The 27,147-nt window shown below is 57.0% G+C and overlaps 1 protein-coding gene and 1 long non-coding RNA gene across 2 annotated transcripts in view; both read right to left on the bottom strand.

The window, feature by feature from the left end:
* Positions 1–19,542, bottom strand: part of LOC144807991 (uncharacterized) — a 71,998-nt gene extending 52,456 nt beyond the window's left edge. Inside the window, exon 1 of the mRNA XM_078673565.1 lies at positions 19,429–19,542. The gene's annotated coding sequence lies outside the window, so the exon portion shown is untranslated. The remainder of the gene's footprint in view (positions 1–19,428) is intronic.
* The window catches only part of LOC144807318 (uncharacterized), a 473,908-nt gene that overhangs the window by 91,738 nt on the left and 355,023 nt on the right, over positions 1–27,147 (bottom strand). The window lies entirely within an intron of this gene.

Raw genomic sequence — 27,147 nt, 5'->3', positions numbered from 1 at the left:
TATTAGGTGTTTTTGTTGTTCTAACAGTTATAGCAGTAATCACTTGGTCAGTCGAAATGGTGAGTCCTGCTTGAAAATTCCTTATGGTTCCTACTACTCCGATTCCGGAAGAGCATCAGCGTTTTACTCTTCCCTATCATGAGCATAAGCATCGAGAATCTTACCTGAATAATACTTTTGTTCAAATGCTCCACCACACTCACGATGCCACAAATACTACGAACTGCTGGATTTGTGGTATGCTTCCAGCTCATCAAAAGAAAGGTGGAACGCCGTTTATTCCACTTCCCTTTTCGCATAATGGTTCTTGTCGTGCCTGGTACACTCTTCTCTTTTCTAACAGAAAACCTGCAGTAGGTGGACTTCTCTTCCGTTTGAATAAAGAGTGTTATCAAGATGAACATGGTTATCCTCAAGCGAATGGGAGTGGGAAGAATATCGACCAGACAATGCTTCTACACCCTATGTTTTTACCCATACAAGAGACTCTATCACAAGCAATGAATCTGTAATTACTGTAACATGAACTAAAGCTAATCTTTGTGTACAAAGTACTGGACGAATTCCAGTGGGAGTTAGCGAATGTGTTGTTGTGTTAAATATAGATGGAATAAATGATGGTACTTTCCAGGCCTCACATAACACATATCTAGTATGTGGAAGTCATGGGTATCATAGATTACCTATAGGGTGGTCTGGTATTTGTTATGTGTCTTTCCTATTACCCCCTGTTTTCCTTGCACCTGCTTCTTATCACCGAGATTTTAAACTGTTTAAAAATATTTCCATGAACCGTTATAAATGAACAATTCGGATTGATGATATCGATCAGACAGACACTAGTCTGCAGCAGTATGTTGATTTTAATTTGGGCCTGTTTCCGTTTGTAGGTGCTGCTTTAAACAGCAGGAAAATACGACAACTTACTAGAGTTGTGGAAGCTGTCACTAATGAAACTGATGTTGCACTTGGTAACATTACTGAGGAACTGCAAATTGCTAGAATTGTAACTCTTCAGAACCAAATGGTTCTGGATGTTATGTTAGCAGATAGAGGAGGAGCATGTAAAGTCATCGGAAGTAGTTGTTGCGTGTTCATCCCTGATAATTCGCCCTCTGTATATGAAGCAATTCTTAAACTGCACAAGATAGCCTCTGATATTCATGAGAAAAATGGTACCTGGACATTTGCTGGATGGTTCTGGGCTTTAATTTCTGCTTGGGGTTGGAAACTACTGACTATTTTGTGTATTGCAGCTGCGCTAATTTTCACTTGTTGTATGTGTATACACTGTGACCCAATGCTATGTTCTATGTGCATAACTGCCTGCATACCGTCCAAACGAAATGCCGTAAAAGCGCAACAATCGTTGGATAAAGAAGTGACCAATATAATGTGCATAGATATACGAGATGAATGCACAGATTATCCAAAAAGAGCATATGTTTTTAGCTAACGCTAAAAGGGTCGTCTGTTGTATTATGACGGCGATTGAGTTGAGCGTTAGCAAAAGACATCTGAGTTTTTAGCCATTATCTTGACGTTTAGCGGCATCCATTTTGGATTCATGGCAGCCATTTTGTCTGCCATACGCTGCCACGTGTCGACCATGTGCGTTGTCCTATCTTTCTGCTCATGGCCTTTGAATCTGCCCGGCAACAGGCTAATAGTAGCATCTCTGTGTTTTGCCGCTGACCGTTGGGGTCTGCATCTGCTAATGGTTAGCCCTAGATTGGAATGTGTTAGCCGAGACCCCAAGACTGTTAACTCCTCCCACTGATCGATTTTGCCTCTCAATATTACCTTGTATGGACATAAAATGTGCTCTTATGCTTTGTACCGCCTTCTCTTGAGCCCCTGTGTGGGTATAAATAAACTATGTGTCCAGTAGCCCTTTGTGCTACTTCTCACAGTGCCGAAGGGTACTGTCCGAACTTTAGCACCACCTCATGAGGTGTAATAAACTATGTGTTTGTCATTTCCAGTTTCCGTGCCAACTTTTTCCTTTGGGTCGGAGAACTTCGTGCGCAGAAGGGCAAACCCCTTGCACTAGCGGGTCTGGCTGAGGCCTGCACGACAGATGGACTTTGTGCAGAAGTTGGTCAGACTCAAGGTATTTGGTGAGCTGCTTGTTCACCATGGCCTCAGTTAGTTTGGTGAACATCAGGAACAGAGAGACAGGCAGATCCTTAGAGTTAGAACTGCTGTGACTACTGAAGCGGAAAACAATGGAAGTAATGTTAGCTAAAACTCTCTGATTGGCTGTATGCTGAGGTGTCACGGAGGGCAAGAATAAGAAGGTTAGGCTTGGATGTGTCCCAGAGTAATTACCAGTGGCAGAGATGAACTCAAACGTTCCACCCATCATTTTGCTTATTCATAAATACGCCAGGTGTGCCCATGTGTGGGTCCCGTGCTCACTGCACCACTGGAATGAAGTCTCACCCTGCAGTCAGTGCCCAGATATGGGTCCCGTGCTCGCTGCACCACTGATATGAACCCGCACCCTACAGTCAACGCCCAGATAGGCTGAAACCGGTCCTGGGCTGCTTCTGTTCCGATTCAGAAAGGATCTGGATTGGCTCTTCAGGCTGGACTGCCCTATTGGAAGAAGTCTAAAGCTGATTTGCATATGTCTGCTTCCTGTTTGAGGTGGCATTGTGGGCCAACAACCAATTGATCTCCCTCTTCTGCTTGGCCTGGGGAGGACCAGGACGTAAGCCGGAGTCTAGTGAGGATGAGGATGTGATAAGTGCCTGTTGAGGACTAGGACGTGAGTCATGGGCTTGTGAGGACCAGGAAGTAAACTGTGGCCTTGTGAGGACCAGGACGTGAGCTGGGGCCTTGTGAGGATCAGGACGTGAGCTAGGGCCTTGTGAGGACCAGGAAGTAAACTGTGGCCTTGTGAGGACCAGGACGTGAGCTGGGGCCTTGTGAGGACCAGGACGTGAGCTGAGGCCTTGTGAGGACCAGGACGTGAGCCGGGGCCTTGTGAGGACCAGGAAGTGAGCTAGGGCCTGGTGTGGACCAGGACATGAGACGGGGCCTTGTGAGGACCAGGTCGTGAGCCGGGGCCTTGTGAGGACCAGGACATGAGTCGGGCCTTGTGAGGACCAGGAAGTGAGCTAGGGCCTGGCGAGGACCAGGCCGTGAGCCGGGGCCTTGTGTGGACCAGGACGTGAGCTGGTGCATTATGAGGACCAGGCCGTGAGCCGGGGCCTTGTGTGGACCAGGACATGAGACGGGGCCTTGTGAGGACCAGGTCGTGAGCCAGGGCCTTGTGTGGACCAGGACATGTGCCGGGGCCTGGTGGAAAAGGATGTGAGCTGGAACCTGGTGGACCAGGACGTGAGCTGGAACCTGGTGGACCAGGACGTGTGCCGGGCCTTGTGAAGACCAGGACATAAGCGTGGGCCTGGTAGACCCGGACGTGAGCCAGGGTATGGTGGACCAAGACATGACCCAGTGCCTTGTGGGGACTGGGGCGCGAGCCAGGGCCTTGTGAGGACCAGGACATGAGCTGGAGCCTTGTGAGGACCAGGATGGGAGACGGGACTTGGACCAGGATACTGAGCCTGCTCTCGCTCCCTTAGAGAGGCCAGACTAAACACCTGGTTTGTCCTCTCTTGCAGGACCAGGGAAGCGTCAGTCCAGAGATCCAAGGACACTAGAAACTCTGGCGCTGGACTTGCACCCCCTGTTTTTGATTGTATTTCTCCCTGAAACAGATAAAACTGTGTGAAATCTCCTTGAGAGAGATTCATATTATCACAGATCTCACTGAACTCACAATCTGCAGAAAGAGCCTGAGAATGAACACCCTTGCACATGAACTGTTCTACTATTATCTGCCACGAAGCCCTGGGAAGTACCAAATATTTCCATAGAGTAATCCCCCGAATATTCATGCCTGTAATACTGGGGGTTGTAGTCTTGGTTACTTTACTAAAGACAGTGGTTTAAAAAATAAACTCCATGCTTGGAGGAGATGTGTGCCTTTGTCAGGAGCATTAATTGTGCTTCCAATTAGAAATTGGGTGCACCATTTTTTTAACCACACGCTTGTTGTTCACTCATAGAGCGTTCTTCACTTACTGTGCTGAATTACACACCTCGTTTAAATCACGTCTCACTTCACGTTTTATTGAGCATGGGGACACTGTTGCAGGCTGATACAATTGTTTATATACATTTTTTGTGATGTCTATGTAATCTAAAACTTAGCTATGTTACTTTTACTTTAGACACGCTCCCAGATGAAGGGCACAGCGCCCGAAATGCATTGGAACTAACAACTGAACTCGATATGATAATATAAAAGTTTTTCGGTTTATTGAGCATGAAAGAAATTAAAAGAAATGAATATAATTTCTGAACGATTGGAATAAACATTATTCTTTTGGAACAATTTTTGCAAAATTGGTTTAATTTTGAACATTAATGGAATCCTATACTGGAACCATGTAAGTGTGCCCTATGGGATGCACCCAATTACTAATTGGAAGCACAATTAAAGCTTTTAGACATTCTGCGTCACCAGGACAGGAGGCGTTACCAAAGGAGCACCTAAACTAGCAGAATTCAACACATAAACATCTTAAAGCAAGGCAGGGCACTCACGAAAGAGAAATTAGCCAGTTTGCCTTTGTCAGGAGCCATCTGAGCCTCTAAGGTAACTCCAGATACTTTTCAAAAACTCGGATTATGAGCTCTTAAAATAAAATGATATGTCTGGAAAGGAGCATCTCTGGGGGGTGAGAGCAGCGGCTGAGGCAGTCCACATTCTTCATACCAAGAGAACAGGACAGGCCTCACCTCCTACCCCTACAGGGCAGGTTTCATCCCAGCAGACGACACACCTCCACTCCTCTGCATCCTCTGCATCCTCCTGGACAGGCCTCAACCACTCTGCACCCCTCCCGGATACGCCTCACCTCCTCTGCCCCCCCAGCCAGGAACAGGTACCACCTCCTCTGCACCCCTGGACAGGCCTCACCTGCGCTTAACCCCCTGGACAGGACATGCTTCACCTCCTCTACACCCCGGACAGTCCTCGCCTCCTCTGCTCCCCATGGACAGGCATCTCCTCTGCACCCCTGGACAGGCCTCTCCTCCTCTGCACCCCTGGACAGGCCTCTCCTCCTCTGCACCCCTGGACAGGCCTCTCGGTGCTTATCTCAGGAGCTTTCGGTGAAGGACTCTCATTAAGGTCAGAGGAGCCCAGACTTCATTCCACAACATACAGTGCCTTTCACTCCGCTCTGAGCCTCGAGGCGCTATGCCCAGTCCCCCGAAGAGAGACACTGCTCCCGTAGATAGGCCTCACCTACTCTGCACCACTGGACAGGCCTCACCTCCTCTGCACCCCAGACAGGCCTCTCCTCCTCTGCCCCCTGGACAGGCCTCTCCTCCTCTGCACCCCTGGACAGGCCTCTCCTCCTCTGCACTCCTGGACAGGCTTCGCCTCCTCTGCACCCCTGGACTGGCATCCCATCCACTGCACCCCTGGACAGGCCTCACCTCCTCTGCACCCATGGACTGGCCTCGCCTCCTCTGCACTCCTCTGGACAGGCCTCTCCTCCTCTGCACCCCTGGACAGGCCTCACCTCCTCTGCGCTCCCTGGACAGGCCTCACCTCCTCTGCATCCCTGGAGAGTCCTCACCTCCTCTACACCCCTGGACAGGCCTCTCCTCCTCTACACCCCTGGACAGGCCTCTCCTCCTCTGCACCCCTGGACAGGCCTCACCTCCTCTGCTCCCCTGGACAGGCCTCTCCTCCTCTGCACCCCTGGACAGGCCTCAGCTCCACTGCACCTCTGGACAGGCCTCACCTCCTCTGCACCCCTGGACAGGCCTCACCTCCTCTGCACCCCCTGGACAGGCCTCTCCTCCTCTGCACCCCTGGACAGGCCTCTCCTCCTCTGCACCCAGGACAGGCCTCACCTCCTCTGCCCCTGGACTGGCCTCTCCTCCTCTGCCCCTCCTCTGTACAGACCTCTCCTCCTCTGCCCCTGGACAGGCCTCTCCTCCTCTGCACCCCTGGACAGGCCTCTCCTCCTCTGCACCCCTGGACAGGCCTCTCCTCCTCTGTACCCCTGGGCAGGCCTCCCCACTGCTTCACCCCTGGACAGGCCTCACTTCCTATGCACCCCTGGACAGACCTCACCCCTTCTGCACCACTGGACAGGCCTCACCTCCTCTGCTCCCCTGGACAGGCCTCACCTCTTCTGCACCCCTGGACAGGCCTCACCTCCTCCGCTCCCCTGGACAGGCCTCACCTCTTCTGCACCACTGGATAGGCCTCACCTACTCTGCCCCTCCTATGGACAGGCCTATCCTCCTCTGCACCCCTGGACAGGCCTCTAATCCTCTGCACCCCTGGACAGGCCTCACCTCCTCCGCTCCCCGGGACAGGCCTCTCCTCTGCTGCACCCCTGGACAGGCCTCACCTCCTCTGCACCCTTGGACAGGCCTCACCTCCTCTGCACCCCTGGACAGGCCTCACCTCTTCTGCCCACTGGACGGGCCTCACTTCCTCTGCACCCCTGGACAGGCCTCACCTCCTCTGCCCCTCCTATGGACAGGCCTCTCCTCCTCTCCAACCCTGGACAGGCCTCACCTCCCCCGCACCTCTGAACAGGCCTCTCCTCCTCTGCACCCCATGACAGGCCTCACCTCTGCTGCACTCCTGGACAGGCCTCACCTCCTCTGCACCCCTGAACAGGCCTCACCTCCTCTGCACCCCTGGGCAGGCCTCACCTCTTCTGCACCACTGGACAGGCCTCACTTCCTCTGCACTCCTGGACAGGCCTCACTTCCTATGCACCCCTGGACAGGCCTCACCTCTTCTGCACCACTGGAAAGGCCTCACCTCCTCTGCTCCCCTGGACAGGCCTCACCTCTTCTGCACCCCTGGACAGGCCTCACCTCTTCTGCACCACTGGACAGGCCTCACCTCCTCTGCCCCTCCTATGGACAGGCCTTTCCTCCACTGCACCCCTGGACAGGCCTCTCCTCCTTTGCACCCCTGGACAGGCCTCACCTCCTCCGCTCCCCGGGACAGGCCTCCCCTCTGCTTCACCCCTGGACAGGCCTCACTTTCTATGCACCCCTGGACAGACCTCACCTCTTCTGCACCACTGGACAGGCCTCACCTCCTCTGCTCCCTTGGACAGGCCTCACCTCTTCTGCACCTCTGGACAGGCCTCACCTCCTCCGCTCCCCTGGACAGGCCTCACCTCTTCTGCACCACTGAATAGGCCTCACCTCCTCTGTACCTCCTATGGACAGGCCTCTCCTCCTCTGCACCCCTGGACAGGCCTCACCTCCTCCGCTCCCCGGGACAGGCCTCCCCTCTGCTGCACCCCTGGACAGGCCTCACCTCCTCTGCACCCCTGGATAGGCCTCACCTCCTCTGCACCCCTGGACAGGCCTCACCTCTTCTGCACCACTGGACAGGCCTCACTTCCTCTGCACCCCTGGACAGGCCTCACCTCCTCTGCCCCTCCTATGGACAGGCCTCACCTCCTCTGCACCCCTGGACAGGCCTCTCCTCCTCTGCACCCCTGGACAGGCCTCCCTCCTCTGCACCCCTGGACAGGCCTCTCCTCCTCTGCAGCCCTGGGCAGGCCTCTCCTCATCTGCACCCCTGGACAGGCCTCACCTCCTCTGGACAGGCCTCTCCTCCTCTGCACCCCTGGACAGGCCTCTCCTCCTCTGCACCCCTGGACAGGCCTCTCCTCATCTGCACCCCTGGACAGGCCTCCCTCCTCTGCACCCCTGGACAGGCCTCTCCTCATCTGCACCCCTGGACAGGCCTCTCCTCATCTGCACCCCTGGACAGGCCTCACCTCCTCTGAACCCCTGGACAGGCCTCTCCTCCTCTGCACCCCAGGACAGGCCTCTCCTCATCTGCACCCCTGGACAGGCCTCACCTCCTCTGCACCCCTGGACAGGCCTCTCCTCCTCTGCACCCCTGGACAGGCCTCTCCTCATCTGCACCCATGGACAGGCCTCTCCTCATCTGCACCCCTGGACAGGCCTCACCTCCTCTGCACTCCTGGACAGGCCTCTCCTCATCTGCACCCCTCTCTTCCTCTGCACCCCCATGGACAGGCCTTACCTCCTCTGTAACCCCTGGACAGGCCTCTCTTCCTCTACACCCCTGGACATGCCTCTCCTCCTCTGCACCCCTGGACAGGCCTCACCTCCTCTGCACCCCTGGACAGGCCTCTCCTCCTCTGCCCGATGGACAGGCCTCACCTCCTCTGACCCCTGGACAGGCCTCTCCTCCTCTGCACCCCTGGACAGGCCTCTCCTCCTCTGCACCCCTGGACAGGCCTCGCCTCCTCTGTACCCCTGGACAGGCCTCACCTCCTCTGCACCCCTGGACAGGCCTCTCCTCCTCTGCCCGATGGACAGGCCTCACCTCCTCTGACCTCTGGACAGGCCTCTCCTCCTCTGCACCCCTGGACAGGCCTCTCCTCCTCTACACCCCTGGACAGGCCTGTCCTCCTCTACACCCCTGGACAGGCCTCTCCTCCTCTGCACCCCCGGACAGGCCTCTCCTCCTCTGCACCCCTGGACAGGCCTCTCCTCCTCTACACCCCTGGACAGGCCTCTCCTCCTCTACACCCCTGGACAGGCCTCTACTCCTCTGCACCCCTGGACAGGCCTCTCCTCCTCTGCACCCCTGGACAGGCCTCGCCTCCTCTGCACCCCTGGGCAGGCCTCACCTCTTCTGCACCACTGGACAGGCCTCACTTCCTCTGCACTCCTGGACAGGCCTCACTTCCTATGCACCCCGGGACAGGCCTCACCTCTTCTGCACCACTGGAAAGGCCTCACCTCCTCTGCTCCCCTGGACAGGCCTCACCTCTTCTGCACCCCTGGACAGGCCTCACCTCTTCTGCACCACTGGACAGGCCTCACCTCCTCTGCCCCTCCTATGGACAGGCCTCTCCTCCACTGCACCCCTGGACAGGCCTCTCCTCCTTTGCACCTCTGGACAGGCCTCACCTCCTCCGCTCCCCGGGACAGGCCTCCCCTCTGCTTCACCCCTGGACAGGCCTCACTTTCTATGCACCCCTGGACAGACCTCACCTCTTCTGCACCACTGGACAGGCCTCACCTCCTCTGCTCCCTTGGACAGGCCTCACCTCTTCTGCACCTCTGGACAGGCCTCACCTCCTCCGCTCCCCTGGACAGGCCTCACCTCTTCTGCACCACTGGATAGGCCTCACCTCCTCTGTACCTCCTATGGACAGGCCTCTCCTCCTCTGCACCCCTGGACAGGCCTCACCTCCTCCGCTCCCCGGGACAGGCCTCCCCTCTGCTGCACCCCTGGACAGGCCTCACCTCCTCTGCACCCCTGGATAGGCCTCACCTCCTCTGCACCCCTGGACAGGCCTCACCTCTTCTGCACCACTGGACAGGCCTCACTTCCGCTGCACCCCTGGACAGGCCTCACCTCCTCTGCCCCTCCTATGGACAGGCCTCACCTCCTCTGCACCCCTGGACAGGCCTCTCCTCCTCTGCACCCCTGAACAGGCCTCCCTCCTCTGCACCCCTGGACAGGCCTCTCCTCCTCTGCACCCCTGGACAGGCCTCTCCTCATCTGCACCCCTGGACAGGCCTCACCACCTCTGTACCCCTGGACAGCCCTCTTCTCCTCTGCACCCCTGGACAGGCCTCTCCTCATCTGCACCCCTGGCCAGGCCTCACCTCCTCTGCACCCCTGGACAGGCCTCTCCTCCTCCGCACCTCTGGACAGGCCTCTCCTCATCTGCACCCCTGGACAGGCCTCCCTCCTCTGCACCGCTGGACAGGCCTCTCCTCCTCTGCACCCCTGGACAGGCCTTTCCTCATCTGCACCCCTGGACAGGCCTCACCTCCTCTGAACCCCTGGACAGGCCTCTCCTCCTCTGCACCCCTGGACAGGCCTCTCCTCATCTGCACCCCTGGACAGGCCTCACCTCCTCTGCACCCCTGGACAGGCCTCTCCTCCTCTGCACCCCTGGACAGGCCTCTCCTCATCTGCACCCATGGACAGGCCTCTCCTCATCTGCACCCCTGGACAGGCCTCACCTCCTCTGCACTCCTGGACAGGCCTCTCCTCATCTGCACCCCTCTCTTCCTCTGCACCCCCATGGACAGGCCTTACCTCCTCTGTAACCCCTGGACAGGCCTCTCTTCCTCTACACCCCTGGACATGCCTCTCCTCCTCTGCACCCCTGGACAGGCCTCACCTCCTCTGCACCCCTGGACAGGCCTCTCCTCCTCTGCCCGATGGACAGGCCTCACCTCCTCTGACCCCTGGACAGGCCTCTCCTCCTCTGCACCCCTGGACAGGCCTCTCCTCCTCTGCACCCCTGGACAGGCCTCGCCTCCTCTGTACCCCTGGACAGGCCTCACCTCCTCTGCACCCCTGGACAGGCCTCTCCTCCTCTGCCCGATGGACAGGCCTCACCTCCTCTGACCTCTGGACAGGCCTCTCCTCCTCTGCACCCCTGGACAGGCCTCTCCTCCTCTACACCCCTGGACAGGCCTGTCCTCCTCTACACCCCTGGACAGGCCTCTCCTCCTCTGCACCCCCGGACAGGCCTCTCCTCCTCTGCACCCCTGGACAGGCCTCTCCTCCTCTACACCCCTGGACAGGCCTCTCCTCCTCTACACCCCTGGACAGGCCTCTACTCCTCTGCACCCCTGGACAGGCCTCTCCTCCTCTGCACCCCTGGACAGGCCTCGCCTCCTCTGCACCCCTGGGCAGGCCTCACCTCTTCTGCACCACTGGACAGGCCTCACTTCCTCTGCACTCCTGGACAGGCCTCACTTCCTATGCACCCCGGGACAGGCCTCACCTCTTCTGCACCACTGGAAAGGCCTCACCTCCTCTGCTCCCCTGGACAGGCCTCACCTCTTCTGCACCCCTGGACAGGCCTCACCTCTTCTGCACCACTGGACAGGCCTCACCTCCTCTGCCCCTCCTATGGACAGGCCTCTCCTCCACTGCACCCCTGGACAGGCCTCTCCTCCTTTGCACCTCTGGACAGGCCTCACCTCCTCCGCTCCCCGGGACAGGCCTCCCCTCTGCTTCACCCCTGGACAGGCCTCACTTTCTATGCACCCCTGGACAGACCTCACCTCTTCTGCACCACTGGACAGGCCTCACCTCCTCTGCTCCCTTGGACAGGCCTCACCTCTTCTGCACCTCTGGACAGGCCTCACCTCCTCCGCTCCCCTGGACAGGCCTCACCTCTTCTGCACCACTGGATAGGCCTCACCTCCTCTGTACCTCCTATGGACAGGCCTCTCCTCCTCTGCACCCCTGGACAGGCCTCACCTCCTCCGCTCCCCGGGACAGGCCTCCCCTCTGCTGCACCCCTGGACAGGCCTCACCTCCTCTGCACCCCTGGATAGGCCTCACCTCCTCTGCACCCCTGGACAGGCCTCACCTCTTCTGCACCACTGGACAGGCCTCACTTCCGCTGCACCCCTGGACAGGCCTCACCTCCTCTGCCCCTCCTATGGACAGGCCTCACCTCCTCTGCACCCCTGGACAGGCCTCTCCTCCTCTGCACCCCTGAACAGGCCTCCCTCCTCTGCACCCCTGGACAGGCCTCTCCTCCTCTGCACCCCTGGACAGGCCTCTCCTCATCTGCACCCCTGGACAGGCCTCACCACCTCTGTACCCCTGGACAGGCCTCTCCTCCTCTGCACCCCTGGACAGGCCTCTCCTCATCTGCACCCCTGGCCAGGCCTCACCTCCTCTGCACCCCTGGACAGGCCTCTCCTCCTCCGCACCTCTGGACAGGCCTCTCCTCATCTGCACCCCTGGACAGGCCTCCCTCCTCTGCACCGCTGGACAGGCCTCTCCTCCTCTGCACCCCTGGACAGGCCTCTCCTCATCTGCACCCCTGGACAGGCCTCACCTCCTCTGAACCCCTGGACAGGCCTCTCCTCCTCTGCACCCCTGGACAGGCCTCTCCTCATCTGCACCCCTGGACAGGCCTCACCTCCTCTGCACCCCTGGACAGGCCTCTCCTCCTCTGCACCCCTGGACAGGCCTCTCCTCATCTGCACCCCTGGACAGGCCTCTCCTCATCTGCACCCCTGGACAGGCCTCACCTCCTCTGCACCCCTGGACAGGCCTCTCCCCATCTGCACCCCTCTCTTCCTCTGCACACCCATGGACAGGCCTTACCTCCTCTGTAACCCCTGGACAGGCCTCTCTTCCTCTACACCCCTGGACATGCCTCTCCTCCTCTGCACCCCTGGACAGGCCTCACCTCCTCTGCACCCCTGGACAGGCCTCTCCTCCTCTGCCCGATGGACAGGCCTCACCTCCTCTGACCCCTGGACAGGCCTCTCCTCCTCTGCACCCCTGGACAGGCCTCTCCTCCTCTGCACCCCTGGACAGGCCTCGCCTCCTCTGTACCCCTGGACAGGCCTCACCTCCTCTGCACCCCTGGACAGGCCTCTCCTCCTCTGCCCGATGGACAGGCCTCACCTCCTCTGACCTCTGGACAGGCCTCTCCTCCTCTGCACCCCTGGACAGGCCTCTCCTCCTCTACACCCCTGGACAGGCCTCTCCTCCTCTGCACCCCTGGACAGGCCTCTCCTCCTCTGCACCCCTGGACAGGCCTCTCCTCCTCTACACCCCTGGACAGGCCTCTCCTCCTGTACACCCCTGGACAGGCCTCTCCTCCTCTGCACCCCTGGACAGGCCTCTCCTCCTCTGCACCCCTGGACAGGCCTCGCCTCCTCTACACCCCTGGACAGGCCTCACCTCCTCTGCACCCCTGGACAGGCCTCTCCTCCTCTGCACCCCTGGACTGGCCTCTCCTCCTCTTCCCGATGGACAGGCCTCACCTCCTCTGACCCCTGGACAGGCCTCTCCTCCTCTGCACCCCTGGACAGGCCTCACCTCCTCTGCACCCCTGGACAGGCCTCTCCTCCTCTGCCCGATGGACAGGCCTCACCTCCTCTGACCTCTGGACAGGCCTCTCCTCCTCTGGACCCCTGGACAGGCCTCTCCTCCTCTACACCCCTGGACAGGCCTCTCCTCCTCTACACCCCTGGACATACCTCTCCTCCTCTGCACCCCTGGACAGGCCTCTCCTCCTCTGCACCCCTGGACAGGCCTCTCCTCCTCTGCCCGATGGACAGGCCTCAACTCCTCTGCACCCCTGGACAGGCCTGACCTCCTCTACACCCCTGGACAAGCCTCTCCTCCTCTGCACCCCTGGACATCCCTCACCTCCTCTGCACCCCTGGACAGGCCTCTCCTCCTCTGCACCCCTGGACAGGCCTCTCCTCCTCTACACCCCTTGACAGGCCTCTCCTCCCCTGCACCCCTGGACAGGCCTGACCTCCTCTACACCCCTGGACAGGCCTCGCCTCCTCTGTACCCCTGGACAAGCCTCACTTCCTATGCACTCCTGGACAGGCCTCACCTCCTCTGCCCCCCTGGACAGGCCTCTCCTCCTCTGCCCCTCCTCTGGACAGGGCTCTCCTCCTTTGCACCCCAGGACAGGCCTCACCTCCTCTGCACCCCTGGACAGGCCTCACCTCCTCTGCACCCCTGGACAGGCCTGACCTCCTCTACACCCCTGGACAGGCCTCGCCTCCTCTGTACCCCTGGACAAGCCTCACTTCCTATGCACTCCTGGACAGGCCTCACCTCCTCTGCCCCTCCTCTGGACAGGGCTCTCCTCCTTTGCACCCCTGGACAGGCCTCACCTCCCCTGCACCCCTGGACAGGCCTCACCTCTTCTGCACCCCTGGACAGGCCTCACCTCTTCTGCACCCCTGGACAGGCCTCACCTCCTCTGCCCCTGGACAGGCATCACCTCCTCTGCCTCCCTGGACAGGCCTCACCTCTTCTGCACCCCTGGACAGGCCTCACCTCTTCTGCACCCCTGGACAGGCCTCACCTCCTCTGCACCCCTGGACAGGCCTCACCTCCTCTGCACCCCTGGACAGGCCTCACCTCCTCTGCCCCTGGACAGGCATCACCTCCTCTGCCTCCCTGGACAGGCCTCTCCTCCTCTGCACCCCTGGAGAGGCCTCTCCTCCTCTGCACCCCTGGACAGGCCTCACCTCCTCTGACCCCTGGACAGGCCTCACCTCCTCTGCACCCCTGGACAGGCCTCACCTCCTCTGACCCCTGGACAGGCCTCACCTCCTCTGACCCTGGACAGGCCTCTCCTCCTCTGCACCCCTGGACAGGCCTCTCCTCCTCTGCACCCCTGGACAGGCCTCTCCTCCTCTGCACCTAGGGACAGGCCTCACCTCCTCTGCACCCCTGGACAGGCCTCTACTCCTCTGTACCCTTGGACAGGCCTCACCTCCTCTGACCACTGGACAGGCCTCACCTCCTCTGCACCCCTGGACAGGCCTCACCTCCTCTGACCCCTGGACAGGCCTCTCCTCCTCTGCACCCCTGGACAGGCCTCTCCTCCTCTGCACCCCTGGACAGGCCTCTCCTCATCTGCACCCCTGGACAGGCCTCTCCTCCTCTGCACCCCTGGACAGGCCTCTCCTACTCTGCACCCCTGGACAGGCCTCTCCTCATCTGCACCCCTGGACAGGCCTCCCTCCTCTGCACCCCTGGACAGGCCTCCCTCCTCTGCACCCCTGGACAGGCCTCCCTCCTCTGCACCCCTGGACAGGCCTCACATCCTCTGCACCCCTGAACAGGCCTCACCTCCTCTGTACCCCCCTGGACAGGCCTCTCCTCCTCTGCACCCCAGGACAGGCCTCACCTCCTCTGACCCCTGGACAGGCCTCTCCTCCTCTGCACCCCTGGACAGGCCTCTCCTCATCTGCACCCATGGACAGGCCTCTCCTCATCTGCACCCCTGGACAGGCCTCCCTCCTCTGCACCCCTGGACAGGCCTCTCCTCCTCTGCAGCCCTGGGCAGGCCTCTCCTCATCTGCACCCCTGGACAGGCCTCACCTCCTCTGCACCCCTGGACAGGCCTCTCCTCCTCTGCACCCCTGGACAGGCCTCTCCTCCTCTGCACCCCTGGACAGGCCTCTCCTCATCTGCACCCCTGGACAGGCCTCCCTCCTCTGCACCACTGGACAGGCCTCTCCTCATCTGCACCCCTGGACAGGCCTCTCCTCATCTGCACCCCTGGACAGGCCTCACCTCCTCTGAACCCCTGGACAGGCCTCTCCTCCTCTGCACCCCTGAACAGGCCTCTCCTCATCTGCACCCCTGGACAGGCCTCACCTCCTCTGCACCCCTGGACAGGCCTCTCCTCCTCTGCACCCCTGGACAGGCCTCACCTCCTCTGCACCCATGGACAGGCCTCTCCTCATCTGCACCCCTGGACAGGCCTCACCTCCTCTGCACTCCTGGACAGGCCTCTCCTCATCTGCACCCCTCTCTTCCTCTGCACCCCCATGGACAGGCCTTACCTCCTCTGTAACCCCTGGACAGGCCTCTCTTCCTCTACACCCCTGGACATGCCTCTCCTCCTCTGCACCCCTGGACAGGCCTCACCTCCTCTGACCTCTGGACAGGCCTCTCCTCCTCTGCACCCCTGGACAGGCCTCTCCTCCTCTACACCCCTGGACAGGCCTGTCCTCCTCTACACCCCTGGACAGGCCTCTCCTCCTCTGCACCCCCGGACAGGCCTCTCCTCCTCTGCACCCCTGGACAGGCCTCTCCTCCTCTACACCCCTGGACAGGCCTCTCCTCCTCTACACCCCTGGACAGGCCTCTACTCCTCTGCACCCCTGGACAGGCCTCTCCTCCTCTGCACCCCTGGACAGGCCTCGCCTCCTCTGCACCCCTGGGCAGGCCTCACCTCTTCTGCACCACTGGACAGGCCTCACTTCCTCTGCACTCCTGGACAGGCCTCACTTCCTATGCACCCCGGGACAGGCCTCACCTCTTCTGCACCACTGGAAAGGCCTCACCTCCTCTGCTCCCCTGGACAGGCCTCACCTCTTCTGCACCCCTGGACAGGCCTCACCTCTTCTGCACCACTGGACAGGCCTCACCTCCTCTGCCCCTCCTATGGACAGGCCTCTCCTCCACTGCACCCCTGGACAGGCCTCTCCTCCTTTGCACCTCTGGACAGGCCTCACCTCCTCCGCTCCCCGGGACAGGCCTCCCCTCTGCTTCACCCCTGGACAGGCCTCACTTTCTATGCACCCCTGGACAGACCTCACCTCTTCTGCACCACTGGACAGGCCTCACCTCCTCTGCTCCCTTGGACAGGCCTCACCTCTTCTGCACCTCTGGACAGGCCTCACCTCCTCCGCTCCCCTGGACAGGCCTCACCTCTTCTGCACCACTGGATAGGCCTCACCTCCTCTGTACCTCCTATGGACAGGCCTCTCCTCCTCTGCACCCATGGACAGGCCTCACCTCCTCCGCTCCCCGGGACAGGCCTCCCCTCTGCTGCACCCCTGGACAGGCCTCACCTCCTCTGCACCCCTGGATAGGCCTCACCTCCTCTGCACCCCTGGACAGGCCTCACCTCTTCTGCACCACTGGACAGGCCTCACTTCCGCTGCACCCCTGGACAGGCCTCACCTCCTCTGCCCCTCCTATGGACAGGCCTCACCTCCTCTGCACCCCTGGACAGGCCTCTCCTCCTCTGCACCCCTGAACAGGCCTCCCTCCTCTGCACCCCTGGACAGGCCTCTCCTCCTCTGCACCCCTGGACAGGCCTCTCCTCATCTGCACCCCTGGACAGGCCTCACCACCTCTGTACCCCTGGACAGGCCTCTTCTCCTCTGCACCCCTGGACAGGCCTCTCCTCATCTGCACCCCTGGCCAGGCCTCACCTCCTCTGCACCCCTGGACAGGCCTCTCCTCCTCCGCACCTCTGGACAGGCCTCTCCTCATCTGCACCCCTGGACAGGCCTCCCTCCTCTGCACCGCTGGACAGGCCTCTCCTCCTCTGCACCCCTGGACAGGCCTTTCCTCATCTGCACCCCTGGACAGGCCTCACCTCCTCTGAACCCCTGGACAGGCCTCTCCTCCTCTGCACCCCTGGACAGGCCTCTCCTCATCTGCACCCCTGGACAGGCCTCACCTCCTCTGCACCCCTGGACAGGCCTCTCCTCCTCTGCACCCCTGGACAGGCCTCTCCTCATCTGCACCCATGGACAGGCCTCTCCTCATCTGCACCCCTGGACAGGCCTCACCTCCTCTGCACTCCTGGACAGGCCTCTCCTCATCTGCACCCCTCTCTTCCTCTGCACCCCCATGGACAGGCCTTACCTCCTCTGTAACCCCTGGACAGGCCTCTCTTCCTCTACACCCCTGGACATGCCTCTCCTCCTCTGCACCCCTGGACAGGCCTCACCTCCTCTGCACCCCTGGACAGGCCTCTCCTCCTCTGCCCGATGGACAGGCCTCACCTCCTCTGACCCCTGGACAGGCCTCTCCTCCTCTGCACCCCTGGACAGGCCTCTCCTCCTCTGCACCCCTGGACAGGCCTCGCCTCCTCTGTACCCCTGGACAGGCCTCACCTCCTCTGCACCCCTGGACAGGCCTCTCCTCCTCTGCCCGATGGACAGGCCTCACCTCCTCTGACCTCTGGACAGGCCTCTCCTCCTCTGCACCCCTGGACAGGCCTCTCCTCCTCTACACCCCTGGACAGGCCTGTCCTCCTCTACACCCCTGGACAGGCCTCTCCTCCTCTGCACCCCCGGACAGGCCTCTCCTCCTCTGCACCCCTGGACAGGCCTCTCCTCCTCTACACCCCTGGACAGGCCTCTCCTCCTCTACACCCCTGGACAGGCCTCTACTCCTCTGCACCCCTGGACAGGCCTCTCCTCCTCTGCACCCCTGGACAGGCCTCGCCTCCTCTGCACCCCTGGGCAGGCCTCACCTCTTCTGCACCACTGGACAGGCCTCACTTCCTCTGCACTCCTGGACAGGCCTCACTTCCTATGCACCCCGGGACAGGCCTCACCTCTTCTGCACCACTGGAAAGGCCTCACCTCCTCTGCTCCCCTGGACAGGCCTCACCTCTTCTGCACCCCTGGACAGGCCTCACCTCTTCTGCACCACTGGACAGGCCTCACCTCCTCTGCCCCTCCTATGGACAGGCCTCTCCTCCACTGCACCCCTGGACAGGCCTCTCCTCCTTTGCACCTCTGGACAGGCCTCACCTCCTCCGCTCCCCGGGACAGGCCTCCCCTCTGCTTCACCCCTGGACAGGCCTCACTTTCTATGCACCCCTGGACAGACCTCACCTCTTCTGCACCACTGGACAGGCCTCACCTCCTCTGCTCCCTTGGACAGGCCTCACCTCTTCTGCACCTCTGGACAGGCCTCACCTCCTCCGCTCCCCTGGACAGGCCTCACCTCTTCTGCACCACTGGATAGGCCTCACCTCCTCTGTACCTCCTATGGACAGGCCTCTCCTCCTCTGCACCCCTGGACAGGCCTCACCTCCTCCGCTCCCCGGGACAGGCCTCCCCTCTGCTGCACCCCTGGACAGGCCTCACCTCCTCTGCACCCCTGGATAGGCCTCACCTCCTCTGCACCCCTGGACAGGCCTCACCTCTTCTGCACCACTGGACAGGCCTCACTTCCGCTGCACCCCTGGACAGGCCTCACCTCCTCTGCCCCTCCTATGGACAGGCCTCACCTCCTCTGCACCCCTGGACAGGCCTCTCCTCCTCTGCACCCCTGAACAGGCCTCCCTCCTCTGCACCCCTGGACAGGCCTCTCCTCCTCTGCACCCCTGGACAGGCCTCACATCCTCTGCACCCCTGAACAGGCCTCACCTCCTCTGTACCCCTGGACAGGCCTCTCCTCCTCTGCACCACTGGACAGGCCTACCCTCATCTGCACCCCTGGACAGGCCTCACCTCCTCTGCACCCCTGGACAGGCCTCTCCTCCTCCGCACCTCTGGACAGGCCTCACCTCATCTGCACCCCTGGACAGGCCTCCCTCCTCTGCACCGCTGGACAGGCCTCTCCTCCTCTGCACCCCTGGACAGGCCTCTCCTCATCTGCACCCCTGGACAGGCCTCACCTCCTCTGCACCCCTGGACAGGCCTCTCCTCATCTGCACCCCTGGACAGGCCTCACCTCCTCTGCACCCCTGGACAGGCCTCTCCTCCTCTGCACCCCTGGACAGGCCTCTCCTCATCTGCACCCCTGGACAGGCCTCTCCTCATCTGCACCCCTGGACAGGCCTCTCCTACTCTGTACCCCTGGACAGGCCTCACCTCCTCTGCACCCCTGGACAGGCCTCACCTCCTCTGCACCCCTGGACAGGCCTCACCTCCTCTGCACCCCTGGACAGGCCTCACCTCCTCTGCACCCTGGGACAGGCCTCACCTCTTCCGCTCCCACTCAGCCTCAGCAGCTCTCCTGATGTCACCGTCGGAGGGAATCTGATCCATGGATTAATAAATTTCAGCCAAGTGAGTTGGCAGCTCTCCTACCTGAGCAGAAACCTGTCCAGGCTCTCTCCTCCTCCTGGGCAGATCTGGGGTCTGAGGGGGTCTGTAGATGAAGGTAACTGTCCACCAGACAGGGCTCCTTCCTCCTCGGCTGCTGGCTGCAAAAACCAGGAGAGGCCGAAAGTGATGTCTGCACCGCTGCTTGTGCTGTCTCTGCCGCCGCTGACCCGGAAGAGGAAACCCTTATCCCCTTCATCCAATGTGCAGCTCAGTGAGTTTCATCAGCAGGCGAGGACTGCCCTCTGATGGCCGCAGACGGAACCGCCGCCTCCAGGCTCCAGCGGTGAATACATTTCACACAAACAAGCCTTTATACCTGTAAAGACCTGGGATTTCAGATGTCACAGACATGAATGTTTTTAAGGGTCAGACAGTTCAAGTACAGGGCCTCACACTTGGTTGCTGCTGTAAAAAAGCATTTATAGCTTCACTTCTGATGAGCATCTTCCAAACACTGACGTAAAGGATTAAAGAGTATTTACAGAAAGGTGACAACTGGAAGCGACAGTCTGTATTTCAATGACAATATCTGTATTTCAATTAATATATCTGTATTTCAATTAATATATCTGTATTTAAATGAATATATGAGTATATCGGTCAGTTTTGCAATTAAACTGCACAGCTTATTTATTTATTTAAATAATTTATCTGCAGATTTTTCAAATCCACAGTGTGGTACATAGGAAAGTAAACAGAGGAAAATACCATGGAGTTTTAAACACCAGATCAGTGACAATGCAGCATAGGTCATGTGTCAAAGCAACAATTAAAGGAACAGCTAATTTCTAATTTTCCTGTGTCTGTGGCATATTGCTGATATTTGATATGGTTTTATATCCTCGAACAAGACTGAAATGTAGGCCCCAATTAGGTTTTGAGTTTCTGGTTTAAGAGCACAACTGTCTCCTAAAATATTAAGATAGCGGCCTCTTCCAGGCTTTGTTGTCTTTAGAGTAACCACCTCCATCTTTCAACGGAGATTCACTCACAAAAAAATAAAGCAATATGTCTTTGAAACAATTAACTCCTAAGATCATAGAGCAATCAATAATGATCCAAAGATTTCTCACAGCGTGCGTTGAATCATAAAAATGTGTGGGTGTTTCTGGTCTGAAGAACAGGGGAGGAGCATTTCACTACTCGAAAATATTGTTCTCCTTCACATAGGCCCCTATATCATAGTACGCTCGTCATCAATACACCGTTTATTAGTGAGTGCATCAACTCTTTGCAGCATTGTCGTGCAAGCTGCCTTGGGTGACACAACAATGACATTAGTTCAGACGCGCATACATCAGAGCCCTCAAGCTTCACTCATCACGAGTGACACTCACACATTTAGAGGTTGTGCTGAAGTCTGACTCAAACCTGGCTCATTCTTCAAAACTATGGAGATGAACTAGAATTTCACACATGACATCTGCTGTGTGCTGAGTAGCATCGCCCTAACTTTCGGCACAGAGCAGACTCCCCATCCACATTTTGGTGGCAAAACCTTTCTCATATTTCACCTTGAGCACTGCACATGTTACAGTTCAATAGAATGCTGATGTGAATGTCTATTTTAGTGAGACTTGGTTGTTACTTGTATAATTTTACACGTGTTCTCATCATATCTATAAATTCAGTAATGTCTTTTCCTTTTGCATAGTCAAAGTCAAATGTTAGGTGACATCACTCCCCGTAAGATCATCAGTATGCCAATTAGTTTTCAAAAACTTGAGTGGCCTTTTTTAAATATCTGAATTCTTAATTCATTTTCCATATTCAATCAACAGGTATGAAAGATCATCTATGAAGCAGAGTCCAAGATACTGTGTAAATTGAAACTTGTGAGAATGCATTGAGAACAGAAAAAACAAATAGCATAACCCTTCGAGATAGAGGTGATACGGCCCAGAAGATCCCGCAGATGATTAGGAAGGAGGACGAGGGGGAACACGAGGAGTAGGGACATGGGAACAGGAGTGAAAAGTCAGAGTGCCAGGCCACCTGGCAGCCCCTCAAGAAGCCACTCCCACCCCCAAAGTAATCAAGGGGCACGCACAGAAGACGGAACCAGGCCGATTGGTGTCAGCGTATACTGCTACCGATGTAGGAAGAATCCCCAAACTTTCTCAGTTGGTCTTTCAGCTTACACATAGGTCTTTTGTAAGTGGCCATGCTGTGCATGTCAAAGAGCCATGTACTATGAGACGGTAGAGTGGTGGATGACCAATGGCATGAAATTCCACCTTTGCCTCTACGAAGGCCGTAGCCAGCCAACTCTTACAATGGTGGGTTAAATCTGGGAATATTGACATTTTGTGAAGCAAGGTCAGACGGGTCGTTAATTGTGGTGTCACCCCTAGGTTGGTCATCAAGGTATCCCAAACTGAGCCCCAGTAGCACAAAAGTACTATACAGTCCCACAGGAAATGCAAAATGTCATAGGCCAGTGAACCACACCTTCAGCACCTCCAGGACTTGGAATCCTCTGTCATATGTGCTTTATAGACCCACTCCGGCATCCAGTGCCAGTGGTGTAGGACCTTGAAATAACTGAATTTCAACCTTTTTGATTCAGTCCTTGGTGCAATTATATCGCACCAATCGGACTCTTAGATCTAACAATAAACAACTTCTTGCAGTCCCTAGGATTAAACAGTCACGGGCGGGAGGTCGACGGTTCCCCTACAACGCGGCCAAGTTTTGGAACCAGCTTCCGGACCATATTCGTCTTGAACATAACTATCTTAGGTTCAGGAAGCACTTGAAGATGTTTATCTTTCCTTGAGCAGTGGTGAATGATAAGGTGTCACAAGAAGTGCTGGGATGCCCTTGGGTAGCCATGCGCTCCACAAGTGCGTATTTAGTCACTCATTCAACCTGGCCTCTTGGAGGGAACTGCCATGGTCTTTCCAAAGGTCATGGGAGTCCTCCTCAGAGAGTGAGAGGCACAGCCTCTGCTCCAACAAACACCATAAATTGTGGATGGTGACGCTCGAAAAAAGACTGTCTGCAGCGGTGTAGCAAAGTAGGATCTGCTTCTGTGGCTCCCTTCCCTTTATGCCCGGTGTTATACTGTTTCTGACTAGTCTGGCTGGGATCCTGCTAACCAGGACCCTAGCCTCTGTTCTTTCTTCCCTAAATTGGCTATGGCAAGTACCTTGGTACATTCCTGTTTGGCTACTGGTGCACCCTTGTAAGTCCCTAGTATATGGCACTGAAGTACCTGGGGCATAGGTGCACCAGGGTTCCTCCCTGGGCTGAAGCATGAGTGTCCCTCCAAATCCTGACTACAGGCCTGCCATTGCAGACTGTGTGAGTTGGTGCTTGCACCTCTCACTAGAGATATAAGCTCCTTATATCTCTCTCCACTGCACTTAGACCCTATAAGTCACCACTCTGGCAGGTCTTTTCATAGGCAGGGTGCTCGGTTTTAAGTGTGAGGGTGCCCCTGCATGAGTGGGACACCCCTACAAACTCTGGAGTCCATTCTCCAGGCTTTGTAAGTGGAACAGCGATCCTGAAATAGAGAGGCCAGGAGTCATCACGCGATGACCATCTCGAAACTGACTGGAACGAACCTGGGCATGTTTGGTATCAAACCTGTTGGAATCATACCCCAACACCATATCCGGTGTTGAAGGTATGATTCCAATCACAGGAGAGCTCTTCCGGGGAACCCTCCCTGCTCCCGGGACCGACGTTACAGAGCCTAACAGCAACCTAGGTCTGCTGCCGATGCCAGACACAATTCTGCCCTCCTGCTGCTGGGCCATGGCCGAGCAGGGGAAGGTAGGACAATAGGTTTCCTGTCACAGGGAGGTCGCTCCCCAGACTACAACAGCACCACCTGTTTGCCCGTGTCTCCCAGCTCGCTGTTGTTGCCTCGGACACGCGTTCAAGGCCCTCCTCCACCCGCAGGCTACCACCTGTGCCTCATCCCTGGTGGCCAGTGGAAGGTTGCTTTGTGTAATTGTATTGCTTGTTGTATTGTTTATTTGGTTTGATTCATTCCCCCTGTTGTCTCTTGCGCTACTTCTGTGCCCGGAGCCCTTCTGCCTTCTCGCCGTTCCTCCTGTGGTTTCATCGCCGGTGCGTCCCCTGCTGCCCTGCCCCCCACTCGCTACACATCGCCTTAGTGTATTTTGTATTGCATTTTGTTGGATTGTTAGTTGTTTTCCTTTCCATTCCTCTTTTTCCTCTTGTGCCATTTCTGTGCACTTTTTGCCTTCTGTACCCTTGCCGTTCCTAGTTTTTCCAGCGCTGTGCCCCCTGCGGCCCAAACCCTCCGCTCGCCCATTCATGCGTCCCCACCTCCCAGATGCTCCTCCCTCCCATCTTCCCTTCTTATGATGGCTGCTGCACGGTGAGGAGAACGACCTTTGACCCTTGCACAGGCAGGTGGCTCCCCACGCCGCAACAGCACCACCTCTCTGCCCGTGTCTCCCAGCTCGCTGCCGCTGCCTTGGACGTGAGATCAGGTGCCAGATCGGGCCCTCCTCCACCTACAGGCTACCACCTGTGCCCCATCCCTTGTGACCAGTGGTAGTTTGCTTTGTGTAATTGTATTGCTTGTTGTATTGTTTATTTTGTTTGTTTCCTTACCACGGTTGCCTCTTGCGCTACTTCTGTGCCCAGTGCCCTTCTGCCTTCTTGCCGTTCCTCCCATGGTTTCTCCGCCGCTGCGTCCCCTCCGGCCCCGCCCCTCCACTTGCTACACTCCGCCTTAGTGTATTTTGTATTGCATTTTGTTGGATTGTTAGTTGTTTTCCTTCCCATTCCTCCTTTTCCTCTTGTGCAATTTCTGTGCCTTTTCTGCCTTCTGTACCCTTGCCGTTTCTCCCCCGTTTTCTGGCCGCTGCGACCCCGCCCTCTGCTCGCCCATTCGTCTGCTCCCACCACCCAGCTGCTCCTCCCTTCCACCTCCCCTTCTTATGGCGTCCGCGCCTGGACCGCACCCAGAGTCAGAACACCTGGCCCCCGTAAATTGAGATTACCTACATCGGGCCCAAAAGGTATATTAAGGAGATAGCGATGCCTAAGATTTTATTTCATACCAATCAAGTTACTTCCTGTGTAGACTTGGCTCACCAAATGCAGCAATAGCAGGCAGAAAAGGCTTACTTTAAGGTCCAGTACAGTCTAATCTATGTTTCTTCTAAACACTAGGGGATTCAACAAACTTTACTTGGTTTTATAAATGGAAAAAAACATAAAAGTCATAGATAGGATGCTTTTTTGCAGCATGCTGCTGGGGTTCTGGACGAGGAGATTGAACTGGCTATTAGACAATTATCTTGCTCACCTTCCCACCTTTCCCTAGGGGTTTCTTCTGTTGCTCCTTATGCTGGTTCCCATACTCAGTCCCCTCAAGTAGGCTTGGTGGACATGCCTCAAGACCAGGCTGGGCGTATTGTCCCCCTTACACCAGTTGTTGTCACACGGGTCGGTGCCCAGTCTCCAATTTTTAGGTCAGCCCCTGACATGACACCTGGCAATGGGTGGGGCCCAGGAGGCGCTAAGAGGAAGCACCCCTCAGTTGGGGGCCCTTGTAAACGCAAAAAGAACATTGTATCACAGTCATCTTCAGCAGTCCACCCAGAAGTGCCTAACCTGGATGCTATTTCGTTAGACATGCTCAAAGCAGCCTTGCTGTCAGCATTTGGAACTAAATTGGACCCCATCCTACTCCGACTTTCTGCACTGGAAAGCAACCTGTCTGCACCGATAGCTACTTGCAAAGGGACCGTGTCCTTCTCTCCACAAGTATCCCTCCTACAAGGCCTATGATCTCGACCACCATTTCCAGTCCCAGTGGTAGTGGCACGGGGGCAGGAGACAGAGCAGTGTCTATCACGAAGCAGCCTAGTCACATGGTAGGAGATACAACGGCACCTATTGCCCAGGACTGACCCTCAGCACCGTCCAGCCAACCGGAGGAGGGCGGGGGGCACCCAGAACCCAGTATCTTTTCAGTCTCTGCAATCTCAGGGTTTCAAAGTGGGGGAATGTACAGTTCCGATGATAGGTGGGAAGGGCTGGAAGCCATGCCCCCGGGACTAGAATAACTATTCTCCTAGTTTGGGCTCTCTTCATCTCCTACCAGAGTCCACTCCGCGTGTTGTGGTGTTAGCTAGAGTACCATGCCTCAACCCCGGGACCAAGGAAGACTTTTACCAGCTGAACAATAAGGTGGTGCACTGGCTCAATTAAAACATTGCCCCTGGGCTTAGGGTGGAAAACCACATTTTCATGGTGCGCCAGACACAGTGGGTTGGTAGCTCCAAGAAATCCTGGCTGGGGGACTGCATTATCATCAATTTTAACAATCCAGTCATGGTAAACCGAATCTTAATCACGGTTGCCCAGTCTAACTACAGGTGTCGGAACTCAGCAATCTTGACACTCCCCCTGGGATACTTCTACAGACCCAATTATTACCAACTACGGTCCCAGCGGCTCCAAGAGGTGGGCCATAGGGGTCGTGCAGAGGTGATTATAGTGGTAAGCACAGCAAATAGGTTTACTCCTCTGAGCTCATAGGAAGATCGCGATTGACGATGTGTGGGTCCCTCGGACCCTGTGGCACCCGCATCCCAGGAAAATGTATCGCCCCCGGAACAGGTATCGAGTGTGAATGGAGGGTGTCAATTTCTTTCTTGGAATATCGTGGGGCTGGAGAGTAAGATTGGGCACACCGAATGGCTGGCCCTTGTTAAGAGTTTTGATGTGATATGCCTCCAGGAAACTTGGGCTGAAGACAATAATTAGCACATGGATGGCTGTAAAACCCTCTTTGTTCCAGCTACACCATCCAGGTCAGGGAGAGCCAAGAGGGGGCTTATCACCTTTGTTTCTCTAGCTGTCCTTGGCATCTCCGCTCCCTATAGGAAGGAAAATGCTACTTACCAGTGTGCATCTGTTCTTGGCAAGTAGAGCTGCAGAGATTCACACTCTGTGCATAGATCGCCATCTGGTGTGGGGCTCGGATGCTTGCGCCTTGTTGTTGTCTTGGAAGAAGTCTTTTTAGTCACAAGATAGGTGCCTTCTCCTTTGGACGATAGTGGCATTGGGCATCAACTCCATCCTCAGATTGTTTTTCGCCATGTGAGTTTGTAAGAAACAGAGATGTCCATGAGAATGTACCTAAGATAACACTGGAACAGATACAGGTTCCGGGGAGGTGGGGGGGGGGGGGGCTTGTGAATCTATGCAGCTATACATGCCAAGAACAGATGCATACTGGTAAGTAGCATTTTCTGTTCGAGTCGCAGAATTCACACTCTGTGCATAGACTGTACAGCCGTGTCTCCTCTAGCGGTGGTTGCCTGTATCTGTAGCAGTCGTTTGAAAAAGTGTTTGCCTGCACATCTACACAATAGTGTTTGGTGAAGGTGTATGTAGTAGAAAATGTTGCTGCCTTACAAATATCTTCTAGGGGAATGTTCCCTAAGAATGCAATGGAAGCCCCTAGTTGGCGTGTTCAGTGCGCTCTAGGGGGAATTGTTAAAATGCATTTTGCTTCCTGATAGCATATTTGAATGCATTTTACTATCTACCTGGCAATTCCAGCATTGAAAATTGGGTTGCCTTTATGAGGTGGTGAGAAAGCCACAAACAGTTGTTTTGGTTTCCCAAAGGCTTTAGTCCTGTCTATGCAATAAAGTAAAGCTCTTTTGACATCAAGCTTGTGAAGACTTCTTTCCGCTA

This window comes from Lissotriton helveticus, chromosome 1_2 (genome assembly GCF_964261635.1).
Source record: "Lissotriton helveticus chromosome 1_2, aLisHel1.1, whole genome shotgun sequence".
NCBI classification, from domain to species: Eukaryota; Metazoa; Chordata; class Amphibia; order Caudata; family Salamandridae; genus Lissotriton; species Lissotriton helveticus.
Note: the sequence above shows the minus strand (reverse complement) of the source record. Positions and strands in the feature narration are given on the sequence as shown.